At 44.5% G+C, this 22,767-nt stretch overlaps 1 long non-coding RNA gene across 2 annotated transcripts in view; it reads left to right on the top strand.

Annotated features, from left to right (window-relative positions):
• LOC112578479 overlaps positions 1-20,248 on the top strand; it is a 63,241-nt gene extending 42,993 nt beyond the window's left edge. For both annotated transcript variants that reach the window (XR_003102768.3, XR_006543808.2), the window contains 2 exons: positions 10,852-10,985; positions 19,351-20,248. This is a non-coding gene — a long non-coding RNA (uncharacterized LOC112578479). The remainder of the gene's footprint in view (positions 1-10,851; positions 10,986-19,350) is intronic.
• Positions 20,249-22,767: the final 2,519 nt, after the last annotated feature.

The following is a 22,767-nucleotide window of genomic DNA, read 5'->3' as shown; positions in this document are numbered from 1 at the left end:
CATACCTCTTTAAGAGTTTGTTTCTTTTGTCTTTGGTTTTTGGAAGTTTTATTATTATGTGCTTATATATGATTTGTTTGTGTGTTTATCCTTTCTGGGGTTAGCTGAACTTCATTTATGGTTCAGTGGCTTGATGTCTTTGATCATTTAAGAAAAAAATTCACAACCATTATCTCCTCAAATATCACTTCTTCCAAGACTTTGTCTTTTCTACTTCTGGGGTTCAAGTTACTTGAATTTTAGACTTGTTAACCTTATATTAGGTTCTTTTATCTATTTTGTCTACTTCTGTTTCTCTACATGCCCAGCTAGATATTTTCTCCTATTTTTCATTATCTGTGTTTTGACTCTTCTGTTAATTCTATTAATTGATATCTTAATTGCAGTTGTTGTTTATTTTTTTTCATTTTCATATTTGTTACAACTTCCATTCTGGCTGAAATTCTCCCTCTTATTTAATTCCTCAAAAATATTAACTGTGGTTATTAAAAGTCTATCTCTATTCCAAACATGGACTTTATAATAGCTATTTTTTGTGAATCTGTTTATAGTGGCTGATTTTTTTCATGATGTTCAGTCCAGATTTTCATTTTTTGGAAGCCTTGTTACTTTTGATCACATGTTGGACATTTTGTGTGGGGCACTGTAGACGTATATAAGTTCCTGGATTATATTCTAATGTTATTTTGACCAGAGAGAATTTCCTTTTGTTTTTAAGAGACAACTAGGCTAGGATACGGAGAAGGCAGTGGCACCCTACTCCAGTACTCCTGCCTGGAAAATCCCGTGGACGGAGGAGCCTAGTAGGCTGCAGTCCATGGGGTCACGAAGAGTCAGACACGATTGAGTAACTTCACTTTTACTTTTCACTTTCATGCATTGGAGAAAGAAATGGCAACCCACTCCAATGTTCTTGCCTGGAGAATCCCAGGGACGGGGGAGCCTGGTGGGCTGCTGTCTCTGGGGTTGCACAGAGTCAGACGCGACTGAAGTGACTTAGCAGCAGCAGCAGCAGCAGGCTAGGATAAGCTCACCATTGTCCAATTAAGGAATGAGATGATCAAATTGAAGCTTCAATTTTTATGAGGTCTGATTTATTTCCAGGCCATCCTTATTCTTAGTATGTCAATTTTGAGGGTCCCAAATGAAATCCAAGGGTATATACCAGCTATACTCCATCTTGGTGGGCTTCAAACTCCAATTTTCACCACCCCCAACCCCCAGCCCTGTGAAACTACTGGAAACCCCCTAACTTTTCAATCTCTCAGGCACTGATTTTGAAACTGTCAGTTAATCCTCTTGAGGGAAAAAATTGCCCCAAATGTCTGATCATGACTCCTGGATTTCCTTCTCATCTGGATCTTGGCCCTCCAAATTCTTACCCTCTTGGTAGTTTCAGATGTTCAAACACATTTTTACAAAACATTTTGTTCAGTTTTGTATTTTCTCAATAAAAGGGTGGGACCTAAACAGGCTTGATAGTTGTTTTGGGATGCAGTACTCCATCAGTCATTTTGAAAAACTTCCCAGATGATTCTGATGGGCAGCTGCCGTAACAAACCACAGACACAGAGCATTAAGTGCATGCAGCATTCTTCGTGAATTGATTCCTTCAAATCTGTGTGGCCTACCTACTGGCCCCCAAGCACATATACCAACCAGCCTGATGGAGCCATTTCTGATGTGCCAGACCACAGTGTTCTCTCTTACATTCAGCTCTTGCATTTATCACCATTCCTTGACCTACTCCTTTATTCACCCTTTGTATCTTGTTTTAAATGTTACCTCTTCATATACTTGTTATGCAGGCATACTGTCATAATCAAATAGCACACGTAAGATGTTCATCATACAGCAAGTTAAACAGATTACATCCCTGACCTGATTGAGTGCTGCTGTGTGTGCACTCAGTAATATCTGACTCTTTGGGACCCCATGGACTGTAGCCACTAGACTCCTCTGTCCGTGAGGTTTTCCAGGCAACAATACTGGAGTGGGCTGCCATTTCCTCCTCCAGGGGCTCTTCCCGACCCAGGGATTCAACTTGTGTCTCTTGTGTCTCCTGCATTGGCAGGCAGATTCATACAACAATCCGCCTGTTATCTGCCTCTTCCATCAGTTTGTAAGGCTCACTAGGAGCTGTTTGCTGTTTTAAAGGTAGGACTAGGTCTTCTGAGATATTCTGTCAGTCTGAAGTTCCACTTTTTCTCCTTCAATAAGCCTCCCATTTCTTGCTCTTCTGTCCTTCTACCATCTTATAGCCAGTCATTAGGACTGTGAGGTCACTGAAGAAAGGAACTGACACAGGTGCTTAAATAATGGTTATTGAGTTGAATTAAATGAAACATAGTTTTCAAAAGTCAAATTTCATGAAAATAAGACTGCCTCAGAAATCTGAAGTCTGTGTTCAATTAGTTTTTATTAAATTCAGTCCATAAATAGCTGAATAATAGAGAGAAAATATCTGTCTCACTGTAAATGAAAATAGTGTTCAGTTCCTACTCTGTTGAGTAATTATTTACTCTGTGCTGATTTTCCTGGCGATATCATATAATTAACTAATTTTACGTAGAGCTTGATATGTGCCAGGCATGATACTATCTTTACCCATGTGTTTTCCCATTTAATCCTCACAATAGTTCTATGTAGTAGATGCTATTGTTTTTAAGACCTAGAGATACCAGGTCATCTTACCAAGATCATATACCTAGAGAGTTGCTCATCCAGGACACAAAGAATGTATGTGCGTGTGCTCAGTCGTGTCCAACTCTTTGTGATCCTATGGAATGTAACCTGCCAGGCTCCTCTGTCCATGGGATTCTCCAAGCAAGAATACTTGAGTGGGTTGCCATGCCCTCCTCCCTGGGATCTTCCTGACCCAGGGATTGAACCCACATCTCCTGTGGGTCCTGCATTGCAGACATATTCTTTACTGCTGAGCCACTGGGGAAGCCCCAAACAAGGTATATCTAATCGTGAAACTCATGCTTGAGTAACACTACACTAAACAGAGGTAGAAAAAGCACGCCTGTACACCTACAATTGCTTTCCACACTCATTTTCATTGCTAATTAACAGTACCTCGTTTCCATTGCTAGTTCACTGTATATCATACGACAAACGACTTAAAATTTCAGATCTCCAGTTTCCTCATCTATAATAACTGAATTCAATACTTCCCTGAAAAGTTCTGAGAGAAGGGTCAGGCATGATATCAGGTGTGTTACAAGTGCTTGATAAGCATGATTACACACACACACATACACACAAGCACACACTTTGTCCACATCTTTATTTGTTTTTATTGACTTCTTTATACCATCTGTTATTTGACTATAACTACTTTAGTTATGCATTCTTTTTCTGTACTCTAGGCAGTGCTCGCATGGTTTTAACTAACTTCATATGAATTAATTACTTACCAGTAGTGACATATTTATTATCAATTACACAGTTGCTTTATGGAGTTCTAGTGAAACATTACTTCAAGTGTAAAATATGTCTATGTTAAGAACAAATTACCCATGGTAATAAACAAATTTGATATAAGCCACTATTTACTGAGCTTAAAGCTGTGTTCATTGAAAAGCCTCAAGTCATTTCATCTTTGCTGAAGACTCATATTTAAGTAATTGTGTAATATAGTCTTCATTGTTGCCCAGCTACACTTCTCTCTGAGTTTACAACAAAGAACACAGCCCAGAATTTAGTGCATGTTCTACAGGATTATTTCTTATTGGGGGAAAAAAAGACAGATTTCTAAGAATCCTGGATGAAAGGAAAACATAATAGATTAATTCTGTTCAGTATATTATTTCATAAAGTGGTCAGATTTCAGCACACTTGCCTTTGGTCTGTTTGCCTAGGGTTATCTCATCACTTTATTTTTTTAAAAAAAAGAAAGACCACATTGATATTAGTTCCCTTGGTTGTTTTGAATATCAAGATCTGTTTAACAGTTGCTTTCTGCACATCCAGTTGGTTCACCCATGCAAGGGGTCCGTCTGTGACCCTGAGGCGGGTGACGACATCCACGGGTCATTTATAGGACCGGCCGGAGAAGCGGCGATAGTGAAGGGATTGGCTTCCTAAGTCTTTTCTGCTAAGAATCACCTTGGGCACTTATTGAATGCACAGCTTTTCAGGACTTGCTCCTAGCAACTCTGATTCAATGGATCTGAGCACTTGAAAGTCTAACAAAAAACCAAGGTAACTTTTCAAACTTACCCTTGGGTACATTTGGAAAACACTGTTTCAAGTGTTATATGAGCTTTTATTATTTGAGAAAATGGATATGTTTTATCCTCTTGTGCTTCAGTAGGTATGTATACAGAACTCTGCAGGCTATACCTTCGAATGTGTGCATGTTTATCAATCTGCCTCTCTATAAACACATTTTTGTTGTTTTTAGTTGCTCAGTCACGTCCAGCTCTTTGCCACCCAATGGACAGTAGCCCACCAGGTTCCTCTATCTATGGGATGTTCCAGGCAAGAATACTGGAGTGGGTTGCTATTTCCTACTACGGGGGATCTTTCCAACCCAGGGGTCGAACCCATGTGTCCTGCAAGTCTCCTGCATTGCAGGCAGATTCTTTACTGCTGAGCCATCGTGGAAGCACAAAGTACTTTACACTAAGTTTATCTAAGGCTATCAGAAAAGGGACGGATTTGTATATGCACAATTTATACAAAGGGTCTAGAGAAGGAAAGGAAAGCAGCAGCTCCCCTTGATGTGACACTTGGAGCTCAAAGTCTCATAAGTCATATTCTGGGAGGATTCAGCACTGGAATAGCTGCATTAGGGCTGAACAAAACCCCACTTACCAGCCCCCCAAAGGGTTGCTACATTTTAAAGTGAAGTAGCACTCCGTTTTTTCTATGAATGACTCGCTACCCCGTCTCTAGCGGGCTGAACCAGGGATCAATAGAGAAACCAGGGGTAAACCTATGTGTAGTAGGCGTGTGAGAAGCCAGCTGCCTTTACAAAGGCTTGGTGAGAAATTTTCTCCAATAATACCAGTTGCTGTTGGGATGGAGGCATACCAATCAACAAAAACGCCTTTTGGAAAAGAGTAAATGCCAAGGTATGAGATAGCCAAGACTTTCAAGTTCAGACTGCATACTGAATGACACTGGCCAACTGTCCTTGTTTCCTGAAGCACCGAGACCCTGAGCACCTGTAGCTACTGAGAGTCATCACTTATTTTACCACAATTCCATAAAACCTCAACAGAGAGGCTTTTCCCCAGAGTCATCTGTTCATGTCCCTTTCTTGCAGGCCTAACTAGCAAAGTAATATAAGCACACACTGTCTGCAACCGAGCACTGACCTTATGTCAGTCAACAGCCACAGAGAGCTGTAGGTCTTGGGAAGTTCAGCATACAGCATATGTTAGCTACTTTGCCTTTAATCTAGAAACCTGACTCTCCTGGTGAAGTTTTATGTAATTTTCAGTTTATACAATGACCAATACATCATGGCACCATCTAACCAGAACGGATGCTGGCTATCAAATACCAACTTTGTTCAGGGTTCTTAGTTGAGAACATACAATCTATTCTAACTAGTTTAAGCAGGAAGAAATTTATTTAGAGGTGCTGAAAGTTCACATACTCAGTGTGAGGGCTAAAGAAATAGACTTTGGTCACAATTTCCAGGATATGTCTCAAAACAACGTTGCACAACTAGAAAGTCAAGGGAGCTGCCACCTCTGACATGATCAAAAGCTGAAGAGTCAGCCAGCTGCTACTCTAACTCCCGGCTCCAGAATCATACAGCTGTCACCATGGTCCACACCAGCAAAACAGATGCTTTGTCATCTACCTCTCTCCCTAGTGTAGAGAGTACTATAGTGCCACTCAAACACCTTAAAGCTCTAAGGTGTGGTCCTGAAGCATAGTCCTGGAGACGCCAGCAATGTTGGCTGCAACTCACCACTAAGAATTTCCCTTGGCCATAAAAACCATGCCTAGCCGGAGGAATGCTTTCCACGCCATTGAATGGTTGCTGCAGGGCTGCAAAGGCCCAGCTTCCTCACTTCAGTTAGGGACAACTCTGAAGAGCCATCCTGGCTACAGAGCATCTTATAGAATCAGCAGAGGTCTCTGTTGCTTTTGTATCTCAATGTAGCTTCTTCTTCCCATCAAAATTATTATTGTTCATTACAATAATTGGGTGCAATTATTGCACAATGAAAAACAAGGTCTGAGTGGCAGCCAGAGAGCCTGACTCCTAGAGAGCCATGGGAATGATGAATAGAACATGGCATTCCTAGGACAAGAGAGATAGATAGGCAGCTGAAGAGGGTATTTCTCAATCTATCAATCAAAAGAAATTAAAAAAAAAAAAAAAAAGAGTGGTTAGGAGACTAAGAGCAGCAACCCCCCAATAGGTAGTTCCTAGACTGAGCTGTGGAGAAGGCAATGGCAACCCACTCCAGTGTTCTTGCCTGGAGAATCCCAGGGACAGGGAGCCTAGTGGGCTGCCGTCTATGGGGTCACACAGAGTCGGGCACGACTGAAGTGACTTAGCAGCAGCAGCAGACTGAGCTGATTCTCGTATCTGGAATCCACTGACTGAGAGAAGCTGGGTCACTAGTACAAAGGATCCCAGAGCACCATGGTACTTGTATATGGTAATGAGTCTCCCAGCTCCTCCCCAAAGGGATCTATAGCCACATGTTTGGGTGACTATCCACTAGGGAAAGGAAATTACTCAAATATTTTGAGAACTAGTGGACATGGACATACATAGCAGTTGGCAAATCTTCCACACTGGTTTCTTGGCCTGGAGTTTAGAGCTACCAGAGTGGGGAATGACAAATGGAAGGCTTTGCAACTGTCTCCCTCTTCCCGCCAAGTTTGTAAATTAAAAAATAACATCACATCTTGGGGCCAGTGACAGAGATAAATGCCAACAGAAATGCCTTGGGAGTTTTGGTTAGTCTATGAGCTTCAGGGGATAGGAAGTAACTCTTTGAAGTTCAGAGGCCCCGTATGAGTATAGTTTTTAGGGTCTGGGTATGCCAGGACATCGATTCCAAAGTAGATGATGGGTATTATATCTTGTACTTCCCCTCACTAAGAAGGATATACAAGTGTGATAGACCTCTTCGGGTTCTGAGTACAGCAAATTCCACACTTGGGAATATTTTTCCAGGCTGTGCATCAGGTGACAAGTAGGCCCTTCTTGCTGGGACAGGTAGAGACGGAGCAGGAAGGGCAGAACAGTAAAGGGATGTGCAGCAGGCCCAGGCTTCTGGACAAGCAGCCCAACCCCCTTGGCAATACTGCTGCTGCTGCTAAGTTGCTTCAGTTGTGTCCGACTCTGTGTGACCCCATAGACGGCAGCCCACTAGGCTCCTCTGTCCCTGGGATTCTCCAGGCAAGAATACTGGAGTGGGTTGCCATTTCCTTCTCCAATGCAGGAAAGTGAAAAGTGAAAGTGAAATCGCTAGGGTACCCCAATAGAGACATCTGTGGTAGAAAAACAGATGTCCTGTGGAGTTGATGGCAAATTCGTCCTTACGAGGACTCATAACACAGGCACCTAGCAAGGCACTTGATATCTGCAGCATAAAATTATATTTCATTTGAAAAACGAGTCGGCCCTCACCATGGGAGTGAAGTGGTCATCCGAGCAGAGCTGTCCATCTAGCAGTTATATGGTTGGTGGCCCGACAGTGATCTAGCGTAGGATAGAAGCGGGGCACCTGGGGCGGCACAGTTAGTTGCACAAGTGAGTGACCCAGTCCGTGTGTCGTCCACCCCTCTTGCTCTGGCGTCTCTTGGGCCACACACAGGGCCACATGGAAGTCCCCTACTGCCAGCTGACAGAAGAGGGAAAGGCCAAACTTCATCCACAGGTGAGATGCTGTCTCAGATGAGGACAGAATATACTCAGAACCAACCAACTATATACAGGGCTGTGCCCCCAGAAGGCAGAATGCACGTGCCTAGGAACTAAGTGGTAGAGATACGAGTAGCCCAAATTTTCACACTCCCAGGGACCCATTTGGGGGAATCTGTGCTTTCTATCCCTTCACCTTTAAGCGCTATGGCTCATTGTGCCCAAAGACCAGCATTTCAAGGAAAGGAGTCATCACGCAGGTAGGAACAATTGGCGTTGATCACCGGGAAAAGATAGGCAGCTGTTACACACAAAAAACGCAACACACTGCAGTTCTGGCACCCTGATGACTAACTGGAGTTGGCATGTTTTGTTTGACCCTGTGCAATTTTGATGACAAGTGCGGTAGTCACAGCCTGAAAAGAATATGCTGACCAGGGACCCAGACCTTCGCGGGGGCGGGGTGGGGGGGCGGTGGGATCTGGTCACCACACCAGTGAAGCTTCTAGAGCAGTGGACATGATAGCTAGGAGAAAAGGGAATTTAGAAGGAGCAGTAGAGAAGAAGACCATGAGCATCTGTTGTGACCTTAAAACCAGCTGCATCCATGAAGACTGTAGTTCATTAGATCAAGCTGTTTCATAAGTTTTCCCTGAAAATGATGCCAGCCAAAATCCCCGAGAAGCTGTATGCAGATGAGGTAGATGTAGTATAAGCAAGTCAGTCTGAGCAGAGCAGTGGGTGCTCAGCAGTGAATATTAGGGGTCTGGGCTGGGCTGTCCGCATTTCCTCTTCAGGACCTAGGCGCTCATTCTCCCAGCAGTCCAGAGAGTTGACTGCTGATGACTATGCCCATCTTTGAAAAATCACTCCTGACCATTAGGAGCCACCTTGCCCCAGGTACGCCTTGTCCCTGGGTTGAGAGGAGGGGAAAGGGCAGCCTATGTCCATTGACTAATAAATACAGGATATAGACTTCCCTGGAGCTCTAGCAGTTAAGACTCTGCCTTGCAATGCAGGGTACTTGGGTTTGATCCCTGGTGGGGGAACTAAGATCCCACATGCCGTAGGGCAGCTGAGCCCTACACCACAACTGGAGAGTCACGTGTGCCGCAACAAAAGGTCCCACGTGCTGCAATGAAGACCCCGAGTGCCGCAGCTGAGACCAGATGCAACCAAATAAATGAATGTGTTTTAAGATAGATGCAGGATACAGCATCCTAGTCTCTTCCACCTCAACTGAGGACACCTCTGAATGGCCTTCCCAGTGCGGAGCACTCGTGCAGTTGATTGAAGTCTGCTTTGCAACTACATCGCAGTTCAGTTTCTCTAAACTCAGTCCGTTCCTGCTTCCCTCTTTTCCTTCTAGGTGTTGTTCCCAAAGACAGTCCCTCATAAATCTTCTGTATCCAGATCTTTGCCTGTGTGCTTAGTCACTCAGTCATGTCTGACTCTTTGCAACCTCATGGACTGTAGCCTGCCAGACTCCTCTGTCCATGGATTCTCCAGGCAAGAATACTGGAGTGGGTTGCCATGCCCTCCTGCAGGGCATCTTCCCAAACCCAGGGGTTGAACCCAGGTCTCCCGCATTTCAGGCAGATTCTTTACCACCTGGGCCATCAGGGAAGCCCATTCTTTGCACAGGAATCAGTTTTCAGGAAGTCAAGACTAAGATACCATAAACTTGATATAAAACCTAAGATGTGGTGCATCTATTCCTGCAGTCTACATTACATGTGAAGTGCTAACTGTAAGGGCCCTGCAGAAAGGAGTAGCTAGCCTTGCAAGCACTAAACTACTGGAAGTCATGCCCGGATGGGGGTGAACTGCAGAGGAATTGATTTGCAGTATCCAACATGGATACATCTTAGAAGCCTGTCCAGCATGCTGGTCTGCCTTCAAAAGTAGGAAATGATGGCTGATAATTATTATTTCTTGGAGCAGAGAGAAAACTTGCTTCTACCTCAACATCTTTGCTCCCCTAATTGTCAACACAGACTGGTTTCTCCTTTGGAGCTGGCTAATCACTGCCAAAAGGCCAAGTAACAACTTGTTCAAATATGTGTGTAGAACAATTCTCTGTCATGTGGGCGTGAAAGCTTTGTGAAGGACATTTGATAGTCATTGATGATTTACTTTGTGCCAGCCATGGCCTAAGGTGACTTCCGGATGGATTCAGGAATAGCGATTTGATGTGTTGGAGATCACCATGTAGAAAACTGGAAACAGAAACTGGGGAGTTAAATCGGTGTTTTGTGTTATTTTGTTTTGTTTTTGTGTCACAGTGGCAGTTGTGGGATTTGAACTTTCCTCTGACTCCTAAGTCCATTCTCTTTCCGCAATACTGTGGTGTCTGGTGAAAAGCAGGGAGCAAGTCTTCCTTCTCAACCAGTCTAACTGAGCTGCTTGCTCTATGGGGCTGATGAAACAAAGGGTCATGGTTTTATATTTCCCCAAAAGCTGTGTCTGTCTTGTGAGGTCCCACCGCCATGGAGCATCTCCAGGGCAGCAGTCCATCCATGTGCCACTGGACATGATGGGAATCAGTCCAGATAGACCTGAGAGGCTGGCCACAGCTCCAACACCATCCCCATGGAAACGGCTTGGAGGCCAGGGTCTGCTGAACGCAGGGCAGGAGGCGAGCTTTTGTGTCTTAAAGGCAGTGCATAGTCACTCCAGTGTTCTGCGGAGAAGATGAGCTTAAAGCAGAAGCGTGCAGCTGCAACATCTCACGCATCTTTATCATGCCAAAGCACAAGAGGCCAAAACCTTGGTTGGCAAATTAGAAGGCAATTTGGACCTTGTCAGTGACCTACCTGAACATATGGGAAGCATTTTTTCCCATCTCTGCTCAATCTGGGTTGAGAATTGTGTTTATGGGAAAAGAACCAACATTTACTGAGTGACCACCATGCCCAGGCACTGAATTCCCTCAGCTACACCAGGACTTTGGGCATTGTGATCCAATATTTATGGTTTTTTGTTTTTTGTTTTTTAAAAAGGAACTTGGGGAAGTTTAGTAAATCCCCCAACATCCCCACACCGAGGAATACCTGGCTGAAACGCTAATCCAGTCTGTCTGGCCTGAAGCCCACGTGTTGTCTATGATGCTGTTTAGAGAGAAGAGCAAGACAGAGTGAGTATCACTGAGCTAGTTTCATCAGAACTTTTGCTGAAATGCATTTGCTTCATCTATCTTAAGAATCCAAGGTGGTTTTGCAGCATCTCTCTGGAAGGGATGTGTTCACAGATGGTGCATAGATATCTCAGCCAAGAGCTCTTAAATACTATGTGACTCTATTCTCCGAAGGAATTCCCTGAGCACACTGGGTCTCCGTGCCTTAGACTGCATGGACACCTGCACACACAAAACTCACACTCAGCCCTCCGTGTTCTCACACACAGATGCACATTTTCTCCCATTCTCTCACTCACTCCCTCTCTCACAACACACCTGTTACTGCCTCTCAACAAAGGCCGTTTTGTACTGTGAAAGCACCAATTCAGAGGCAAAACGTAGACCATATGGGGGGAATGGCAGAAGGGAAGTTCTTAAGCAAATAAATAACATAGCTTGTCTCATGAATTTTCCCATTTTCCCTTGGGGTGAAGATGAAGTAAAGGGAACTAGTGCCCACCTGCCCCGGTGTTCTTGCCAACTGCAGTTTGTTTCCAACTTTAAAGGCGAAAAGTAGCTCTTTCCTAGGACTAACCATCGTTGACCGGGGGAGGCAGAGCCTGAAAGTGTCAGTTGCTTAGAGGGACTGAATATAATGCTACAGATTCCAGAATATTAATTAGTATCGAGATTAGCTCCACATCCTAGATAACCAAGAGAAGATGTAATTTGATACCAATTCATACAATTTTCCAATGTAGTCCTACTAAATTATATGTATCTATCAATGTGCAAGAGGTCAGGTCAAGAAAATTTTTTTCTTTATCTCAATAAGTAGAAAACACCATGTTGAATCCCAAGGAAGTTTGCTAAATTGCTTTTTACAAAAGCGTCCTGAGAAATCTGAGTGCTTGACATGAGACAATTCAAAACTGAACAGTTACAAGGTTTTCTCCCATTTTCTTTTGTCTATCCTTCTCATGGAGGAGAAAGAAAACCTTAGCAAAATAAATAAAAGCAGATGAAGTGACCTGGGAAGAAGTGAGAAGCATGGAGTTGGTGGAAATTAAATGAGTCTTTAGTGATCAGTTTCCCAGTTTCCCCATTCCCCACAGATGTTGCCAAGATGCTTCTCCAGTATCAACAGCTAGCAAGGAGGGAGCAGGGCCAGGTTCTGACCCCACGTCCAGTGTTATTTTCTGCTATATTACCCTGCCCAGGAGGAGACTGCTAAGGGGAAAGGGGAAGCCTGGAACTTTCCCTGCAGGTATAATTTGTCCATTAGACAACAGAAAAAAACAGTTGTTAAGTTGATTTCATCTTCAAAATGATCCCTGTGTCACACAATTCCTGCAGATGTGACTACCATGGAATAAATCTGGAGAAGTATTAATTTGCTCCCTCCCATGCCCTCAGATGGGTTGACTGGTGCAGTGTTTTGCATCGCATGGCTCCTGATCCAAGTCCAGGGGGTGTCTCGGGTACCAACAGGGCTGGAAGCCAACCTTTGGTATTTCTGTCTTAAATTACACTTGCAGGGCCCATGAGCATCTTATTTTTCTAATTCTGTTTCATACAAAACAAGCCAACATCTGCCTTTTGTTATTTCTAACCCTCGTTGTTTTTTAAACATTTGTAGTACGTTTTGGGAGAAGGCAATGGCAACCCACTCCAGTACTCTTGCCTGGAAAATCCCATGGACAGAGGGGCCTGGTGGGCTGCAGTCCATGGGGTCGCTAGGAGTCGGACACGACTGAGCGACTTCACTTTCACTTTTCACTTTCATGCATTGGAGAAGGAAATGGCAACCCACTCCAGTGTTCTTGCCTGGAGAATCCCAGGGACGGGGAAGCCTGGTGGGCTGCCGTGTATGGGGTCGCACAGAGTCGGACACGACTGAAGCGACTTAGCAGCAGCAGTACATTTTGAGTAAAAGTGCCTTTACAAAAACTGGCTGGCGGGGCCTGGGCACAGTCACACCACCGGCAGAGGGCTCACAGCCTGCCTCTCCCATGTCACCAACACTCAAGATGCTTCCCAAGGCTATCTAGGGTTTGCCCAAAACGTGTGAGTTCAAGATCTCTGGAAAAGACAAAAAAGAAAGTGAACCAGGCAATTTGTGGTGAGGGTGTCTTACCCAATCAGGAGGGGACAAAAGTGGGAGCCTCCTTTCCTTTCATTGTCACACTTGGCCAACTTTGTTATGCTCCACTGAACACCCATTTTTCATAAGAGGACATTATTCCCCCATCCCACCACTATGTGGAGAACAGAAGAGAATCCTGAAAATAAGAAGAGAAGGGGGGATTTGTTCCACTTTGGTCACATGGAAATGGAAGAGAGGTCTAGGAGATGGCAGGAGGGTTTTGGGGAGAAGGGCTCCCAGCCATGATTCTCTTTTTAAACTAATTTTTATTGGAGTATAGTTGATTTACAATGTTGTATTAGCTTCTGCTGTTCAGCAAAGTGAATCTGTTATACATATACATATCAGTTCAGTCGCTCAGTCATGTCTGACTCTTTGTGACCCCGTGGACTGCAGCACGCCAGGCCTCCCTGACCATCACCAACTCCCAGAATTTACTCAAACTCACGTCCATCGAGTCAGTGTTGCCATCCACCCATCTCATCCTCTGTCATCCCCGTCTCCTCCCACCTTCAATCTTTCCCAGAATCAGGGTCTTTTCCAGTGAGTCAGTTCTTTGCATCAGGTGGCCGAAGTATTAAAGTTTCAGCTTCAGCACCAGTCCTTCCAATGAATATTCAGGACTGATTTCCTTTAGGATGGACTGGTTGGATCTCCTTGCAGTCCAAGGGACTCTCAAGAGTCTTCTCCAATACCACAGTTCAAAAGCATCAATTCTTTGGCGCTCAGCCTTCTTTTTTTTTTTTTCACTTTCACTTTTTATTTTATTTTATTTTATTTATGATATTATACATGTTTTAATGCCATTCTCCCAAATCATCCCCCCTCAGCTTTCTTTATAGTCCAACTCTCACATCCATATTTGACTACTGGAAAAACCATAGCTTTGAAAATCCATAAGTTTAAAAATAAAATTTATAAAGTAAAAAAAAAATAAATAAATAAAATAAATCTATAATTTAAAAAAAAAGAATTAAGACAAAATACTTTAAAAAGTATAAGACAAAATAGACATAATTTCTATGTCTATTTTGTTGAATTATTTACAATATTCTTCTATCAAACAAAAATTACTGTATATTATATACTCTTGTCCGAATAAATTATTATAATAATGAAAAAAAAAAAGAAAATCCATAGACAGACCTTTGTCAGCAAAGTAATGTCATACATATACATATATCCACCCTTTTAAAGATTATTTCCCCATAAAACTGAAAGGGAGGAGGGATTAATTGAGAGATTGGGATTGACATATACAAACTGCTATGCATAAAATAGATAACTAATAAGAATCTACTGACTAGCACAAGGAACTCTACTCAATACTCTGTTCTGACCAGTCATGATTCTTCATCACAAGTTTGGTGAGTCTTTTTAAGATATAGCACAGAGGCTCCTTACAAAGGAGATTATTTAGGTTGCGTTTTTAATCTCTCTTTTATTCACGGGAATTAATCCACGTTCCTTTGAACCAGGTGAATCACAGTTTCTGGCTGGAGTCACAGAAAACCTGAGGCTTTGGGGGTATAGCTGACATAAGCAAAGGTACCCCTCCACACGAGGAATTGTATAAAGTTCTGTCTTAAAAGTCTTACTGCTACTTCACAAATCCAACTGAACTCAGGAATATGGAAAAAAAGGATAGTGTGTGCAATATAATATGAGAAATTACATTTGGAGTCTGAATATTTGAATTAAAATTCTGCTTGTGCTGAATTTCTGACTGGGTGACTTTCTTCGAGTGGCCTGAATTCTGCAAGCCTCAGTTTCCTCAACCATAAATTAGATATTTGGTTGAAAATCAAATAATGTTTTAGATGAAGGCAGTGTGAAGATGCTCAGTAACTATAAAGGCAACCCAAGTGAGAGGAGTGGTCATCCCTGCCCAGCTAGTGGCTGACAGGAAAAAACAGAGTCCTTGAACTGAGTTTTTAGACTTATGAAACAGGGCCTCATTGTGAAATCTTAAACAAACAGAAGCTTTTCCATTCTTTTAATTGAAAACATTGCTAAAATGTTCGCTTGGCCCAATTTCTTGCCTTGTGAAGTAGCACATCAAGGATAGAGCAGGGTCTTGATTTCAGTGCTTTTAGAATCCCCAGCATCACCAGCTGGCCCTAGGGATATGAACATGGAGGAGATTAAGCCGGGAAGGAGGCAGAGAAGAGACTCAGGCTCAGGGACGGCAGAGCGCGTCCTCTACCTGGGGTCTGTCCATGACGGAGCCGGAACCAGCTGGACTGCCAAGTGCCTGACCTTCCACCCTGCAGACCCGCTCCTCTTGCTGTCAGCCCTCTCACACTCGGACCACGGCAGCTCCCCCTCCCATTTGCTCAGAATCAAACCTCTGAGTCCCCCTTCCCTCCTCTGACACCCTCCGCCTTCACTCTGTCAGCAAAGCCATCATTCCACATTCACTCCATTAGCAAATCCCGAGGGCTTTGCCATCTGCTATCCCAGGACCCCACTGCTCTCCACCACTTCCCACTGCCACTTCAGTCCAGGCTGCTGTTGTTTCTCCATAGATCATTTCAGAAGCCTTCTTGCTTCTGCCCCCATCTTAAGGTGGCAGCCAGAGGAAGCTCATTAAACATAAGTCAGACGGTGTCACCCCTTTCTTAAACTCTCCAGTGGCTCCCGCTTTACCCAGATGGCAGCCAAAGTCCTTGTGATGATCCAGAAGATCCTCATATCACAGCTCTTTGTTTCTCTCTGCTTCATCACAGTACTCTTTGTTCACTCTCTCCTAGCCTCGGCATCGTTCCTTAAACAAACCATGAATTCTCTTGCTCCACAGCCTTTGCACTTGTTTGTTCTCTGTCTTGGAATGCTCTTACCCTCGACGTGGTGATCTGTGTGACTAGCCAATCAGGGTCCCTGCCCCTGGAGTGATACAGATTCATTATGCCATGTGCAAAAAGCATGCTGTTAAGTCTGAGCCCCCTCAGAGTCTGTGTTCAAATAGGTCTGATGCTGCTTGGGGGCCAGGGAGTGAGGAAAGGGACAAGAGAGAGATGGGTCCAGCTCCTTGTTTTCAGAAAGCCAGTGTCAGGAACCTGGGCTGTGGCTCATGACAATGTCTTTGCTCACTCCCATGTCACTGCCAGTCACCGCCCTGTTCCAGCTCTGAAGCCAAGCCCTGTCCTGCACCTCTGCCCTGCGTGCACGACTGAGGGTCACCAGGGAGTGGGCAGCATACAGACTCAGAGTGCTGCTGGTGGAGGATTCCAAACCCTAATGCTTGCTGCAGAGCCCAGGGTAGGAAAGCAGTCACTAGATTTATTTATTTGGCTCCTTTTCTTTTCCGAATGGCCACAATCCTGGACTGAGAAACAGAGTCTGATCCCTTCAGCACTCTGGCAAGAAAAGGCTCACAGCCCTTCTGGGGAGAAAGAGAGGTTATGCCACGCATCTGCTGTAATCATGACGGCAGGAGGCACCAAGAACTCAGGCCCCTCCCCCAAAGGATCTGGACAAAGCTGAGGAGGGGGATGGGAGTTTCTCCACCACCTGAGAGGCGTTGCCCAGGTTACCCTGGGAGACGTTCTGGTCTTTGCAATCAAGGGCTGGGTATGGGCAAGAGAGGCCCTGTGCATGTGTTGGTTACACAAGCTGGAATCAAGATTGCTGGGAGAAATATCAATAACCTCAGATATGCAGATGACACCACCCTTATGGCAGAAAGTGAAGAGGAACTAAAAAGCCTCTTGATGAAAGTGAAAGAGGAGAGTGAAAAAGTTGGCTTAAAGCTCAACATTCAGAAAACGAAGATCATGGCATCCAGTCCCACCACTTCATGGGAAATAGATGGGGAAACAGTGGAAACAGTGTTAGACTTTATTTTTTTGGGCTCCAATAATCACTGCAGATGGTGACTGCAGCCAAGAAATTAAAAGACGCTTACTCCTTGGAAGGAAAGTTATGACCAACCTAGATAGCATACTCAAAAGCAGAGACGTTACTTTGCCAACAAAGGTCCGTCTAGTCAAGGCTATGGGTTTTCCAGTGGTCATGTATGGATGTGAGAGTTGGACTGTGAAGAAGGCTGAACACTGAAGAATTGATGCTTTTAAACTGTGGTGTTGGAGAAGACTCTTGAGAGTCCCTTGAACTGCAAGGAGATCCAACCAGTCCATTCTGAAGGAGATCAGCCCTGGGATTTCTTTGGAAGGAACGATGCTGAAGCTGAAACTCCAGTACTTTGGCCACCTCATGCGAAGAGTTGACTCATTGGAAAAGACTCTGATGCTGGGAGGGATTGGGGGCAGGAGGAGAAGGGGATGACAGAGGATGAGATGGCTGGATGGCATCACTGACTCGATGGACATGAGTCTGAGTGAACTCCGGGAGTTGGTGATGGACAGGGAGGCCTGGCGTGCTGGGATTCATGGGGTCGCAAAGAGTTGGACACAACTGAGCGACTGAACTGAACTGAACTGATAGAGAGAATGAGCTGGTTTTAGAACATCATGGCACCTGGAAAGCTCCAGAAAGATCTCAAAACCTGTTATAAAAGGAGTGGTAAAAAGGTCTGGGAGTTTGGCTTGAGAAAAAAGGTTTGGGGCATCCAATAGGAGATTTCAAATATTTGAAGAGAAATTAGGTATGTTCTTCAAACTACCAGCAGGAAGAGCAGGGAGAAGTTGCAAAATGTTCGATGAGTTCTTCCTGTTTTCATCTGAATCAGCAAGAACTGTAACACAATGGAACAAGCTTCCTCTGTAGGTAGTGAGCTTCCTGTCTCTGGAAGTGTTTGAGCAAAGACTGAGTGGTTATGGAGCAGGTTTGTTGTTGAGTGGACTTTTCACTGGGGGCATAACCTAGATGGCCTCTTCCAACTTGGACAGCCCTTAAACCTACAGTGGGCTTCCCTGATGGTTCAGATGGAAAAGAATCCTCCTGCAATGCAGGAGATCTGGGTTTGATTCCTGGATCAGGAAGATCCTCTGGAGAAGAGAATGGCTACCCACTCTAGTATCCTTGCCTGGAGAATTCCATGGACAGTGGAGCCAGACGGGCTACATGGGGTCACAAAGAGTCAGCCACGACTGGGCGACTAACACTTGTACTTTCAAACTTATACTATCCCCTTTGCCTATATGACTCAGTGCCTGACTGTCCACCACTGCAGAGGCTAGGTCTCTCTCTCATATTACTCTTGAGGGAGCAGACAGGAACGATTCTCACCAGAGTGTTAATGCCTCAAAGGCTTTTCTCTTCCGTCAGTAGGCATGCCTGGGCTGAAGCTTGGCTGGGCTGCGGCTCACTCCTCCCCCAGTCAGCTCTTACAGGTTAGCTCGATGTCTCAGGAGAGTCAGCATGGTCACTCTGCACTGTGGCTTCAAGGTAAATTTCTGGCTTTTAAAAAATAGATTCCCGAGGCCTCTGATGTGATACTGATTCAGCAGATCTGAGGTATGAAAATGTTATAAAATGTTAAAAAATAGAAAATGTTTCCAGGTGATTCTGTCAGTCAAGATTTGGGAATACTTTCCTAAACTTTGCCCCGACCAAATTCCTGAGGATTCAGCTGGGTAGGATCATTTTGACCTTAACTGTATCAAACCTGTTGATTCCTGTTGGATGTTCTTATTCTGACCCATGTGTTTGGCCAACCCTGAGCTGCCTTTGTCTTCTGCTCAGAGTCCCAGACCCACTGGCCACTGGTGTTGTGCCCTCGTTGTGTCTGATAGCCAGCACTCTTTGATCCCAGGCACACTTCCCCCTGCTTTCTACAGCCTACGTCTTTTGAGACTACTTATTTCCATGGGCATTATGACCCCGCCCCATAAAGACAGCTAAACGTTTTCAGCTATTCGCACATGATGTTCGTCTGGACTTTGAACCTAATGTGCTTGTTGCACCGTGCGGCTCTGCTCTCTCCGTGTGTCATCCCTGCAGACCCTGCTGACCTCTAGTTCCCGAGGGCCAGGGCTGTGCCTTCCTTTGTGGAATCTCTCACATCTAGCACGAAGCTAGACATAAACCGTGTGCTCAATATCTGAAGAGGGAAGGGATAAGAGAGAAGGATATGCTCGTTCCGAAGATCACGTCTAGTGTCAACAAAGATTTCTTGATAAGTTGTACAAAAATCGTAGTGACAAAGACGCAGTTGGGATTCGGGCAGTGTGTGTGTGTGTGTGTGTGTCTGTGTGTGTGTGTGTGTCTGTGTGTGTGAAATGCATACAGTCTGGGGACTCCAGGTGTTACAAATGTTAATCTGTGTCTTATCAGAGCCCGATGTCATCACGAGGCTAAGAGCGCCACTCACCCATCTCACCAGCTTTCAGCCTGTCCCAACGTAAGTCTCCAAGATGTCACACGGCGTAAAGACAGCTGGCTATTCTGATGGCAGTTTTCTAAAGACATTCACTGACACTGTTTTAGCAAAACCCATGAGTACCTTGAGATGAATACATTATGAAGACGACTGTCATCATGGCCACATGTGGTATTATTTACTCACGTCAGTTTGAAGGATTAATGTGACAAAGTGGCTGAGCAGCTAGTAAGATGGAAAGCCGTGTAGGACGATTTCTATGTGATTTCAAACAATGCCCGCAGTGTCTACAGCAAGTTGAAGAGACGTGAATCGCTGGTGCCACGGCCCCCACCTTCCACTGGCTCCCATTCTCCACTGTGTCCTTCCCCTACACTCCCCACCCCCAGAGACTCCAAATTTTCCAACTGCAGCCAAGGAGGAGAAAGTGGAGACACTTTTCATTTCAGCAGCCTGGGGTTGTGAGCAGTGGCAGCTCTCCGGCTGACGTCTCTGGTGACTCCTTAGATGGCCAGGGGACAGAGAGCCTTGTGGGGCCTTGCAGGAAAGTCCGGGACTGCCGGCTGGTCTTTGCCCCCTTAAACGAGTGACTACATAGACAATGTTAAAAACTGAATAATGGTGTTGATGTATGGCAGAAAGCAAAGCAATATTGTAAAGTGATTATCCTTCAATTAAAAATAAACTTAAACAAAAACACAAATAATGCATCATTCTGCAGAGAACCGTCATTGTAGTGGAAGAGTCTGAAAGAGAACGAGGTGCTACAACAAAGCCAGGGGTCTGTACTGTAGGCCTATTGGTTCTATAAGTATCTAAAATTCTGCTTAGCAAGCACTGGTTTGATATACAGCCCCAGGGAATAAGAATTTCCCAGGCTCTTTCCTTTGCAGAAAGCCTGAGAGATGACACGATAACACAGTTTATCCACATCCATCTTGACAGCTAGTCCCATGCTTGTTACTGTTACCTCCCTTTTCCTGAGAGTTCAGCCTTGAGAGCTTGCTAGAACCTTACTGAATGCCTTGAGGGCATTGGCTTGCTTTATCTCCAGGTTTGTGAGGAAACTGATGCTCAGGGAGTTAAAATAAGCTGCGCAGGGAGTGGCAATCCAGGGACTGGCAGTTCCAATCCCTGGGACTGGAATCCAGGGCCGTGTGACTCCAGAACGTGAGTTCATCACATCTGCCTTGGGTGTGTCGCCTGCTTTCGTTCCATTCCTTTAATTTTCGTGGTGTGTAGGGAAGGAGGATGGGGCTCAGCGCTGTGAGAAGGAAGAAGGAGAAGTGGCAGGGCCCAGCCCCCTCCAGACTGCCCACCGCATGGTTTGATGGACAGGCCCATGGGTGACCTATGGGGATGGTGGAGCTGGGAGACGAGGCGGTAGACAAGCCGGGTATCCACCACAGGAGACAGTGAAAAGAAACTGCTTTCTCCTTCTGTATTATAGATCATGGTGCCAATCTCAGCAATGTTGGTTGAAGAGTATTCTTTTCCAAGAATTCTGGAAGAGTTCAGTCCAGGTGTGAGGCAGGACCGCCTACTACATGAAATGCAAGATAGATTCAGCAGAAACTGAAAACTATGAGTGTCTCTTGGAAATATCACTCGTGGCTCTGACCCCTGGGGAGAAGTTTCCTAATACTCTGAAAGGGATCTCCGGCAATCTTGAGGCCCACGATGCACACGACACACACGTCTGGACGTGGCTGTGCTCCTTGTGGGCCGCTGGCCCTGCCACAGGATTCGGGTGGTGGTACCGCTTCTCGTCACCCCTGCAGACTAATCACTGTGAAGGCCCCTCGGGGCCAGGGATGGCGCTGTCTGTGGGGTGCTGACTCCCTCTGTGGTTTGTGATACGAATGTCAGATAAGACCTGGAATCCGAGTCAGTAGCTCATTTGCCTGTTATATGGGGAAAAAACACCTATATTTTTCATGCCAGCAGACAGCAAGAAACAAAAAGCCTCTTTTTCTAAGTTTATAAAGATTTTCAAGCAGATACATATAAGAAAACCAGAATGGAGTGACAGCGTTACATCTAAACATTTGATTTCTTTGTTACTAAGAACACTGACTCTTATTATGAATTTACTTTATTTCGGAGGTTTATTTTTATTCCTGTTTCCTTCCTGTTTTGACTTTTGATCCAGCATGAGTCATGTTTGACGCAGCATAATCTTATACCACCATTGCATCAATGTTTTCCTATCTTCATCCTGTTTGGGGGATAGGTACAGGAATAAATTTACCTTGAAAAACCAATTATTTTGTAATTTTCCCCTTTCACTAGAATGTCTGGCTAGAGCTACCTGCTTTGACTTACATTTTCTATTGATGTCTTCTGCCTTGACTGCTGTAATGACTGAGTCTATATGGTAAGTGGTAGAAGCACAATCATCCATTGGAAACTTCAGCCATAATATCAGTTGAGGAGGCTTCGTACACTCTTTACTCTTGGTTCAGTTTTGGACAACATTTTAATGAATAACGTGATCACATCTATCCATGTCAGTGATCCATTTTGATTGATAGTAGAGCTCCTTTCAAACTAATGGTGCTGAGTTACCTTGTGCCCATGATTTGGATGCAGTGTTTCTCAAAAGATGTTCCTGGGAGAGAATTGCCCAGAGTGCTGATAAAAATGCAGATTCCTGCTTCCCACTGTAAACCTACTCAAAAGGACCCTCTGGAGGCGCATGCATTTAAAAAATAAGTCCTATACACGATTCTTGGGTATATTGAAAACCACTGGTTTAGACCTCGGGTAATTTGAGCAACACTTTTGGAATTTTGCATGATCAACATTAGTGATTAGGGAAGGTTCAGAAGTCCTGAGAACTGGCATGCATCTTTTTTATTCATTCAGTGAGCCTTTCTTGCATACATCTGATATTCAGTCTTAGACTAAGATGATGAATGTGGGTTCTATAGAAGCCTCATTTCCCTTGCCTTTAGAATAGAAGTGTGGGTCTAAAATAGTGGTTCTCAAACCTGCTTGTATATCAAAATAATGGAGAGCTTGACAAAAATGCAGAGTCTCTCCCTACACACACACACACACACACACACACACACACACACACTCCTACACACAGAACCACCCCCACCCCCCCACACACATAGACATACACAAGCACATTCTACAGAAACATGTCCCTCCTCACTGGTTATACTTTATGTCCTTCCTAGAATAAGATAAAGTGTTAGGTAGATGGCCTATATCTTAATTCATTACCGCCCTGTTGTTGTTCAGGTTGATCAAGTTCAGTTCTTAGTTTCATAAAGAATACACGCCATGTTGATTTTTTTTCTGATTTTGGAATTTCCTTAGGCAGATATCTAAAAATGAATACTTCATGTGGTAACTTC

This window comes from Bubalus bubalis, chromosome 13 (assembly GCF_019923935.1).
Source record: "Bubalus bubalis isolate 160015118507 breed Murrah chromosome 13, NDDB_SH_1, whole genome shotgun sequence".
Taxonomy (NCBI): domain Eukaryota; kingdom Metazoa; phylum Chordata; class Mammalia; order Artiodactyla; family Bovidae; genus Bubalus; species Bubalus bubalis.
Note: the sequence above shows the minus strand (reverse complement) of the source record. Positions and strands in the feature narration are given on the sequence as shown.